Raw genomic sequence first — 12,270 nt, forward strand, 5'->3', positions numbered from 1 at the left:
GTAGCTAGTGGATGTTAGCTAGTTAGCCAGTAGATAGTAGCTAGTAGTTAGTCATTTCATAGCCTTGTTGTAGTCATCTTGTAATTCAATTTGTAGGCCATGGATTAGCTTTGCTTTCAGCTCATTCTCAAGCTCTCCTTGTGGACAATTTTGATGTAACTCTTCATTCTTGATTAATAAAGATGAATCCAGCTTTGCACCAGCTCTAAATCTCTCTTGGGAGGCTGTAGCTCTTGGGGTTGGGCCCATCTCAAGCGCCCAGTACCTCCCTTGTTTATCTTTATGTGTGTTCGCTGCATTCTTAAAATAAAATCTGCTCCTTAGATTTAATTCTTGCTTTGTCATTTTGGTTTTTTTTGTTGGTTAAAGTAGCTTTTTATGTTTGGGAATCGATTGGTAGGAGTTTGTCATGCATTTAGATCTTTCAGAATGTTCTTGCTCACGTGATGTACATGGTTCTCTTTCCAAACGAGGCTGCTATTTATTCATTTCATTGACAGCTAGATTAAGTTAGCTAGGACTTAGTTTGTTTGCAAGAATTCATTGATTCAGTTGAATGTGCATTGTGCAGGGCATCTATATCACTCACTCACATGGTCAAGCTTCATCAGAGCCATCTGATTCATCCCATATCTAGGCTTCTCGCTTCACACCCATCCTCTTGCCCACATAACCCTACCTTCTTGTCCATTGTCGTCTCAACTACCTTAAAGCCAAATCAGCCTTCCACATATCATCTCACCACTCCATCCATCAGTTCCTGGGTCACTTCAGACCCCCATCCTACCTCCATAACCATCCATGCATCTTCCATCAATCACCCATCCTCAAAAATCCCATTTCGAAACATCCTATAGAAGAATTACAGAACTTCCTGTAGAAACCCATGCAGACTTTCTTTAGAAGTTCATAAACACAGTTGCATGGCATCCTGACTTTGTGAAACTCTCTGAAAGGATGATAGGGATCCCTTAGACCCTCTCCGAGTCTTCCCAACCTTTTCCAAGCATTTCTCCTCCTTGATCCACCCCTCCACAGTGAAAAGCCAGTTAAAAGCACATGCATGATAATTCTAATAACTTAATCAAAAATACAAAAAGATGTTTTCTTCAGATAGTGATAACTTAGACACATGCATTTTACCTTCCTAGAAGTAATGGCATCTCTTTTCGTAGTTTGCATTCTCTCCTTTGCATCAGTAGGACTAGCTGGTAGAATAAGGGTTTGCTAGGGTTTGTGTTTCTTTTCGGCTTTCAGTTTCTTTCCGCAAGTAGATTAGCTTCCTTTGAGTTAGCTTTCACCCATCAGTTAAAAAGCTTCTTCTAAGAGCTCATAGAAGTTGGCTTGAGCCCCTAGCGGACTTGTGCCAGCTGACCAAGTGACAGCTGTGGCAAGAGCTAGTACTTGTGCATACAACACCGTCGCTTCCAAGTTTGTTACGAACTACCGGGTTGATAAAATTAAAGAAGGGAGTTCCAGGAGTTGTAGCATTATTGCTACAATACTGGGGCCCACCACACTGTGTGAAAGAGCCGTCAAAGTTTAGATAGGCACCCACCCATGTTTACAGGACCAAGTCCCTCAGGAAGGCTTCTCAAGTCTTGATCATCTTCACTTGTAGAATATATGGGCAAGAGAGAACAAAAACCTTTCATGAAGGGTGGGAAGTCTTACTAGACTAGTTGGTGAATGATGGGAGGCCACTCAACTAGTCAGATCTATTGACTCAAAAATTGACGTCCCATCTAGCTAAGGCTTGGAATCTGCCAAAGAATGAGCAAGCAAGGTTCTATATGTCCACATACTTACTGGATGCAATCTATGCACAACAACATGTCCTTGGCTTGAACTAGACATGGATAGCACAAGAGACTCTCGTGAACATCTATTTGCAAGTTGCATTTTGTCTGTAGTTATCAACGAGTGATGGAAAGGATAACTGACTACTTTATCATCCCACTATTCAAGCTTATATTTGAGAAAGATCCACCTTGCATGTCCCAAGAAGCAATGGAGGTGATAGTAGACATTGTTGATTGGTATGCCTCACTAGGTGGCACCTTCATCAGTGTGTTTGGTAGATAGAAGTATCTGCATGTCTTACCAAGGTATGCCAATGACAAACTAATCACGCAAGAATTATAATACCACCTCGCTACAGGTTTGTCAACAAGATTGCGTCGGAAGAAGAAAGCACCATGGCCCACTCTTCCTTTGCAGATCAAATTCTACAAGATTAAGAGCTTGAAATATGTAGATGTTGAGGCTCAGGACATAGTGAAATTTGAGTTTGACACCAAGGACTTTAATTTGTATGATCCCCATAGTATTTCCAAGGACCACTGTGCAAGAGTTTACTTTTCATGGACCAGTGGTGCATTTCATTGGCCAAAGGAGAATAATTGGAGGTATTACTACAATGCCTCTAGTCTCAACAAGTCAGTCAATATAGAAAGGACTTTGATGGCTACCCCACAAATACCAACAACTACGAAAGAAAAAACAACAACAAAATAAGGAAAAAATCCCATGTAGGATAAGGGAAAGAGGAAGTTTTCTGACATTCTAGAGGGAGATAAAAGTTGTAAATGAAAGCAAATCCTCTTATCACGAAGGCATCTTTGGAAATGGAAGCAAAGATTAAAAAAAGGATGTAGAGAGCAGAGAGGAGGAAGAGAGAAAAATAAAGGTTGTAGGAAGTAGATTTGAAGTTGTAGGTGACAAAGAAGAAGTTGAAGGAAGAAAAATAGTTGAGGAGGAAAGAATGTGAAGAGAAGAAAAAGTAGGAAGAATAGAAAAGGCAAGACATGACAACAGAGGAAACAACATCGATACATGCTCAAGAGATTGAACAACCAACAACTGAGGAAAAAGGTGAGAAGATGCAGGATCGGGAGCTTTCTCAACAGATTGAGAAATTGATCGAAATGATAGACATGGAGTTGGAAAAGGAGCCACAACATGAATATGTTGATCTGATGCCAAAAGAGCCATAGTTCATCCCTCAGTTTCCACCACCTCTAGTGGCAAAGCCAGCTCCAAGTGATCAAGAAGAATTTTTTCTCCTTGACGATGATCTTGTCATGGATGTGTAAAATCTATCATTCGATGAGTTCTAGAAGAGCATTGTACAAGAGTGGAGGAAGAACTTTCCATATGATCACGTGTCACCTGCATTCATAAAATAGGGGGTGATAGTGTTAGACACCAAGTAGCTTCCAACTGCCATTGCCAAAGCCAGCTTAGCTTATGCAGGAGAAACAATATCAAATGTTTAGTATATAATGACCGAGAATGAGCATCTAGAAAAGAACTTGTAGGCTGCCAGGAAAGAGGTAGAACAAATCTGAGTAGCAATGTAGAATGTAATTTTTACATTAGGGGAGATGAGAACAATGATACTTCCCGAAGTATCAACACTTGGAGAAACTATGCAGAAGCTCTATGATGAGTTTGTAATCATGCATAAAGAAGTTATCCATTTGCATGGCCTATAACAATAGATAAAATAGTTTGATAAGCTCTTAGAAATATACATGATTCCATCACCTATGTACAGAGTGGACAATGCGGTTCAAAGGGGCCCCACTTGATTTAGTGAAGAAAATGAAGCCACATGTAGAGATGGAGAAATAAAAGGTTTGAATGTTGATTCAGAACAACAAACAACTTGCCTCATTCATTGGCAACAAACATGTCTCATATGTGTGGTTGTACAATAATTTGGATGTCTTGGTGAGAACACATCAAATCCCATCAATCAGTTCCCTCACCAAAGCTAAACCCAAGAACCAATTCTAGAAGGAGGTCGAAGAGTACTTGTAGCAGCTAAGACATAAACCATCAGGGAAGAATTGGAGTTGAATGCACACAACATGTAGAAGTTCATTGGTGATCCTGCCAAAATAAAGACAATATTTCTCATGCTTCAGAATGAGTAGGACACAAGTTCCAAGACAATATACCTGGATGCCATGGAGGCTAGAGTTTGCTTCCAGCAAGACACTGTGAAGCAATTTGAGGATACCATCATGTAGTACCAAGCTTGGCACCAATATGTAACCAAGAAGCAACAAGTGGAGGTTGTTGAACTAAGATTATCATAAACTCCAACGTCATAGTGTTTTGTCTTGTTAGGCTGTCTCTACCCTATTTTGTCTCATATGGGTATGAGTGGAAAATATGATATTATTTGTAATTATGGTGTAAGTGAAATTCCAAATTTCAATATTGGAATATTAAAAGTCACCATGTAATGTAATGTGTCATTTTGTAAAGAAGTTAAAGAGTCATGAGGGTAGTATAAAGTTCGCAAAGGGGAGTTGAAGAGCCACCCCCCTCTTGTTATAAATAGAACCTTATAACTCATAGAACATGCTTTTGGGGAGCCAAGCTTTTGGCTAGGCTTAGGCTTAGAAAGAGCTTGGGAGTATTGTGATGAGCCTTGACTTCTCCATAGCATAGAGTGAGTATACTTTTTTTGAGAATCAGGTGTTCTTGACTATAATGTTCCACTACTGGGGCGAGTGGTCATCAATGGTGTATGTATGGATGGAAATTTCACTTATAATAATAAAATTAGAGCCAAAACGATTTCATGCATATGTTGTTAATATAGTAGGACTATTCTTATTGTATTGGCAATGTATGTTATTTAACTTATGCATATGCTTATGAAATATTTTGTTTTCATTTGTATGAATCTTGTTGAGTGCCTGTTGTTGTATTAACTCATCACTTTAATTTTTGGACTATCCTGCATCTTAGCTTGTGATGTCATTTTTCTCGTGTGTTCCTTTCAAGTTGTGTACTATTATAGGCTTCCAATGATCCAGGTGGATATTGGTGGCCACCCACCAATTCCACTTGGACCCCCACCATTGTTTCTTTCAGTTTTTCAGTTTCCTTAATTGTAGGACAATATACTATTTTTAATAGTTTTTCGAGTCCTAAACTTCTAGAGCCATTTTGAGGCCCTAAACGATGTTTTTTTTGCAATCTACTGCCAACAACTTATACTAGGTCATTTTTTTGTCTTAGTCCTCATAGAGATCTTTCCAATAGGGTATCATGAGTGTCAAATGGAGATAATATGACCAAGTCACGACCCCGGAAAGTTGGATACCCAACTAACCCCAACGAGGCCCATAAACTCTTGGTGTTACATCTCCTTGGGTTAGGGTTTTGGTTGTTTAGGGTTTTATCTTATTGTTCAATAATAAAAAGGCCCTTGAGCCTCATTGTAATAGAGTTCAGAGGCATGTAGCCACCACATCTCTTCTCAGAGATAAGCTACCATCATTGAGCTAGTATCATTTCCATATTGTTTGTAAGCATATTTCATTATTTGATATTAATCAAAGGAAGTGTTATTTATGTTGCATCTCTGTATTTATGGTTATATCTGTAATTTTTTGCATTCCTATTTAAATTTGGATCATCCAAGGGGTGCACTTCCTTTACCATTCACGTGTTGGAACCTTCATGCATCACATTTGACTCTCCACAGGGTCACACACTTGATCTCACCCAAAGTTATCATACTTACCTCTGCGCGCTTTCGTGATCAAGGAATTACATTACCACCCACTATTGGGACTCCTACTCTGAACGGTGTGAGGTCTAGTTGGGACTTCATACCAGGTATATCCCCTAAATTTCGGCGAGTCCAACACCGTCAACAATTTCATAGCCATGAGTGTAGCTGGTTGGGGTCAGAAGCACATTGTGGGTTTGCCCAAAGACAATGAACTACAAAATGTTCACTAAGGGAGTGAAGGGATCAACACATTAGTAGTAGAAAAATGGAACAATCCAAGTTGGTTTGGACAAATTTAAAGCATTCAAATACCATAGGGAGAACCATTGAAAGGATAAATTATAATTTGAGGTTTATCATATTTTGTTTCTGGTTTAAGCAAATTCATGGAACAATGTCAATTTTTTAATTCTATAAAGCTCCCTAGAACAATATGTATGCTTTTTCCAAGTATGTTCATTGTATATGCATCATTGAACATCGAGGATGGTGTTCCCCCAAGTGGGAGGGGTTTGTAACACCCCTAATTTCTTATCCTCAAGTATGTGGTGAAAATACTTTTATAAATCAAAATGCTGAGAGAGGGACACTGATTCCATTGTTTGAGGTACGCAATTGATTGGAGGAATCATTGTGTTAAATATCAGTCCTTGGTTGGCTTAGTGGTTTTAAATGGGGCTAATTGCGCCATAAATTAGTTGACATAAATGGGACAAGGGTAGGTTTCCTTTGACTCCCATGATAGGAAAGAGTAGGAAAAAAACATTAAGGAAACATGGGTTGCATTGTCCATGGAAGGGCTTCTGCGAAATGATGGAGAAGAAGGGAATTTAGTAAGGGGAAAAAGGGGAGGAAGAAAATATTATACATGCACTCTCTAGGGGGGATCAGGAAAGATAGAAGCCATATGTGTAGAAGGGTGAATCTCTTGGTGTGGAGAACCTATGAGTAGTGTAGATATAATGGAATTTTAGAATTGTTGTAGAAGATGTAGAGAAGGAGAATCTCAAGTTACACTATTGAGCATTGGGAGAAATACAAACTAGCTAAAGAACTGTGTTGACAACTGGTTGGGCATAAGCATTCAAAGAGAGTAATGGCTTTTCTTGGGAATGTATCTAGGGTTTCCCGGTGGTGCTCTAGTTCAGTTGTGTATTCGTTTAAGATTTCCCTCTGAGAGAACTCCACCTTAATCTTTGGAATTTGGCTAGGGGTGACAACTATAAGTGATAGTGGTTGTAGTTTGTCTATGGTTGGGTGGAGAGTTAGATTCCCGCTCTCAATTGGAACACTTATGTATTGTAAGTTAAGTGCTCTTGTTCCTCTTTCTCATAAATAAATGTATGTACATACTAGTTGAAATGATGTTATGGGTGAAATAGATATGTTTGTGACTACCATCATGTAGAGTGGACTAATGTGTTCTGTTAATGCTTGAAGGAGTTGACATAGTGCGTAAGAATAATAATTAAGCACATAACTATTAGCTATCATGGCTATTAGCTATTAGTTATTTTCTTTGTTATTATAGAATGATGGATATTTGGGTTCCATGTTTTCATTCATTGTTTTATTGTAGTGTATTAATATGGTGGATTTCCTCTTTTTCTCTTATGGACATGTATGTGGGTCTTCTCCAAGCATTAGTAATGTAGACTCTAATACTAGGTCGACACATTCATTTTATTCAGACTCACCTAATGACACTAAGTGTCATCGGGTAGACCCCACTCACTATCTAGATTGATGTAAGAGTACAACTACATTGCCAAAATACATTCTATCTCTTTGGAGCAGGTTGACCCCTTCACTCTCTCGTGGCACAATCCTCTTCCCACTGAGCCCTCAATTTTCCACTAGTCCATAGAAACAAGATATAGGATTGATGCCACAACTTCACCAATTCATGATAGGAAAAGATCCTGGATTTTTAGATATCCTAGATTCAGAGTCTATTATCAACCAACGAAATTATAGATCAGTTCATGTAATTCCTAGATCCATTGAAATATGAATATTTATATATCACTCACATATGGAATGGAAGAACTTGGTGGAATTGAAATGGAATAGATTGGAGGAGAACTAAGAATCATTTTACCTATGAAATTTTTTGGATCTTTGACCCGCTTCAATGCAGGTTGTGCTCTCCTAAAATGCCCAATGATAGCCTTATACTGATGACTTATGTCCACCGATGTTTCCACGTAGACGCTACCTAACCTGTGTATGAATATCTGTAGTTTACCTAGCAAAGGCAGTCGTAGGAAAGACAGTTGGCCCAATAGTTTTACCAGTTGATCCTTTCCATAACGGTGAATAGATAGTGTTTTTCAAGCTGATCAAAGTGGTGTGCTAGATATCATCGGATTGATACATGCAAATAGAGACAAACTAGTATAGTCAATGGGTTGGGCACGATTCTCCAAGTTCCAAGAGGGTGGCGTCGTATATTCGATCATGTTGTGCTTTGTGTCATCTAAATCAATTACTATCAATTTTTATCTAATTATCTAGAGGAATCATAATCAACTATACAATACAAACTTTTTGAATGCATAAGGATCATATCACTTTCTATCAAATAGAGATGGGTTTAGCTGTTGCTATTCAAACAAGCATAGGACAATTAAACGATATTCCTATCACCCATAGACTTATGGATTTTTAGTTCATAGGAGGTATTATGGGCTTTGTATTAAAATAAAAATATGATTAAATATTACATCAACTATCTCATGTTGTTTGGGGGGGGGGGTGATCACTGTTTTGGACTGGATCCACTATCTTTAGGACATACCATGTCTGTTGCTTCCACCATGTAGAAAGTGTGAGATTCAGGATCTTTTGTTGCACGAATCTCCTGGGAAATAAATCATAGGCATGTAAGTTGAGTGTTAGGAAAACTACTCCAATTGCACTCATCCATGAACTAGTCACTGACACAAATAACATGAATAAATGTAACCAAATTTTATTGGAAAAAGAAAACCCAAAAATATGGGACCAGAAGCGGTTAGTAGTGACCATGGAATAAGAAGTTTGTTTAATATTTGAGAAGTACTCAACCACATTTGGAGAAGTGGGTGATCCGCTATATGAATGATTTTTCTGCTTTTCTTGGCCAGACCATTAGCTAGGCCAAAGATGCTAGAAAAAAGAGAGGAAAAAAAATAACTATTTTGAACTAAATGAGCAATACGATTGACTAGATTATTCTTTATCCAACTAAATAATTTCAATATTCATTATACAGATCTATATTGTGTTGGGTAAGGCATGCCCTTATTAGCTAGAGTGACCCAAATTTACATTTCTGCACTTCACATAAGATTTTATCTCTACTATGTGTTCTTTGTTATGAACCTCACAGAGTTAAGAGCCATATTTATCGTGGTAATTATACTCATGATGTGAGAGAAAAATTATGCATAGGCATGTGTGCATATGGTCACTGAGTGGCTATAGCACACACTCGGTAGCACTACAATGTGTAGTGTGAGTATTGAAGGCTCTTTAGGAGTGACCAACCCTATGGAAGAGCGTGGTTGACAACCATTGGTGTAGCTATGCCTTTGATCCACTGTCCCTAAAAATGGAGTGTTCATAAGTCCACCATATTATCCATTGTGTGCCTCTATATAAGCTTGATGCTTGAAGTCATAATCAAAGGGAGGAATCCCCATTTATTTGAGGAATTCCAATATTCATGTCTTCCTTTTGGCACCATGTTTTTCATGGTGGCTATGATAACATTGCGATGTCTATTTGTTCCTTGATGGAGACTTGCATATTTCTAGTTCAAGGTCTATCTAGTATGAGGAGGACGAAAAGAACCCAAGGGACCATGAAACCTTAAGAGACACAGTTAATAAGTTTCTGGTCTAAATGTAAAAGCTTCTGAGTAGTGTTCTTCACCAACAACACTGCGAACCTAGAGGGGGAAATCCTTTTGTAATTTTAGAAGGGATAGCACAATTGGGTGCCTTAGTACATTCCAATGGTCATGGTTGGATTTTCGCGCAAGTCTACACAATTGTAGATCCACCATAGGAAAGCCATGGTTGAGTCCTCTCGTGGAAGGCACATAATGTCGAATGGAGAAATCATTTATGACATACACTGGGTTTAAGAATAATCATATAATGTATGGATCAAAACTCAAACAAAAACACCTTAGTCAATCTATGCGTGAAGTCCTGCTGTGAATGGCTCTTTTGCAAGCATAGGTACGAGACTCCGACTTATAGAATTGCTCCTTGAAACATATCTGAAGGTATCGACAAGAGCGACATTGTGGAACCATCAGATTGGGTGATATAATTTTGACTTATCACCATTGGATGAAGGGAAGGTGACGTGGCCGAGAGGCCACACCTCGATAACTTTTAATTAGTAGTGCAAGGGATGAAATGGATGACTAGGCACTGGTTCAGATATGCTTACATCATAGAGGTGGAGAGCATCCCGATTGGCCAGAAGTGGAGCCCTAATGATAACTCATTCCGAAGAATCAATTCTCATAATTTTGGAGGGGAGGCTCGATTCAAAGTGTCCCGATGACTAGGATGATGTGTCCCGGAGGTCCCATCCTGAAGGTACAAAGAGGTGTATTTGAGGAGAGCATCGAGATGGTGAGACTTGGATGACATGTACCAAAGGTCCCATATTGGAGGTGCAAAGAGGAGTAGGCTAGGGAATTAACTAGGTGATAGGACTGAGGTGACGCATCCCAGAGGTCCCACCATGGAGGTGAAAGGAAAACACTGGAATGAAGTGAAAAATTGATGTAGTAGGCTGACACCAAGGAGGAGGCTGCAGGAATGGTCCCCATCATGTAAAAAGCACATGTCATCGAAACTAATGGGTTGTTTAAAAAAAAACTAGAAGGTGCCTTATGACACCCTCTACATCAGTTTCAGAAGAAGTTGAGGAGGGTTAGCACAATCAATCTCCACCATAGATCTAGAGATGGGTGGGTTAATAAATCCACTGTGTGCCTCCCGCCATGCCTATTAATGTTCAGGCATGTTGCTAAAGTGGATTCGCTTGATCTGGAGCATGGAGTGATGTGGACCATTGGTTAAGTAGTTAATTAGTTAAATAGTGAAGGGGCTCGATGGGATGTGATGTTAGGCGGGGACCACCACAACAATCAATGATGGAGATCTACCGCTCAAAGATTCTATCACATATGCTTCCCCTACATTAAAAAATATTATAAAAATATGAGGGAGATGTTGTCACGTAACATAATGTTACATTAAAAAATATTAAAAAAATATGAGGGAGATGTTGTCACTAAATGTAACGTTACATTAAAAAATATTAAAAAATATGAGGGAGATGTTGTCACGTAACATAAAATATTAAAAAAATATGAGGGAGATGTTTTCACATAACGTAATGTTACATTAAAAATAAATATGAGGGAGATGTTGTCACGTAACATTACATTAAAAAATATCAAAAGAATATGAGGGAGATGTTGTCACATAAAGTAACGTTACATTATAAAATATTAAAAAAATATGAGGGATATGTTGTCACGTAACGTCATGTTACATTAAAAAATATTAAAAAAATATGAGGGATGAGGGAGATGTTGTCACATAAAGTAACGTTACATTATAAAATATTAAAAAAATACGAGGGATATGTTGTCACGTAACGTCATGTTACATTAAAAAATATTAAAAAAATATGAGGGAGATGTTGTCACGTAACATAACGTTACATTAAAAAATATTAAAAAAATACGAGGGATGTTGTCACGTAACGTAACATTACATTAAAAAATATTAAAAAAAATATATGTGTCGGCTAGTATATATTGTATATGCTGAAGATATGTGTAACGTTTATATGTGTTGATTAATATATATTGTATATGTTGAAGATGTGCGTAACGTTACTTTAAAATAAAAAAATTAATTAAAATAAAAAATAAAAAAATTAATTAAAATAAAAAATGTGTCGGCTAATATTAATAAACTCAATTTTGAAAACGATATGTATACAATTAAAAAAGAGATCAATTAGCATATTCATCGAATAATAAAGAAAATTAGGTAAGGGAAGTGGAGGATTCAATTGGGCATATCCTGTGATAATAACCAAGTAAATTTTGTGGTGTTTCTGTAATAAGCCTTTTTGTAATAATAATAATTAGGTAAATTTATATTTCATTGCATTCATGTTTTCAATTGTAGGAAGGTTAACTCAATATAATGGAAGGTGCTCGTTAAAATTAGTAGGAGTAAGGGGAAATATTGAGTAGAATGTAATACTTAGGGTGCGGTGTGATTTGAAATATTAGGTAAAATTTAATAATATTACATTTTAATTAGTATTTCTCCCCACCCCTGGCCACTATTTATTAGGTGGGGGTGGTTATAAATATTGGGTAACATATAATATTGTAATATTATATTTTATGTAATCAATATATTTGTAACAATTAATATAGATGTGTTCCATCTATAAATTTAATTAATAAGCCGATAAAAACTTAATATTTATAATATGACAAGATTTTTAATCATGAATATTTACCATGGATATTATTAACTTCTAAGTACCTTTTTTGACAAGACCATGGGCCAACATTCACAAGAGAAAGATAAGAGGGAGAGGAGGGAAGAAAATTATAATACCATGGGCTACTACCATGGTTTATCAATACCATGGGCCATCTAGACTTTGGATTATTATGTTATGGATCTAGGCTT

This window comes from Pinus tabuliformis, chromosome 6 (assembly GCF_031772625.1).
Source record: "Pinus tabuliformis cultivar Carrire ecotype Pingquan chromosome 6, CPIR1, whole genome shotgun sequence".
NCBI lineage: Eukaryota > Viridiplantae > Streptophyta > Pinopsida > Pinales > Pinaceae > Pinus > Pinus tabuliformis.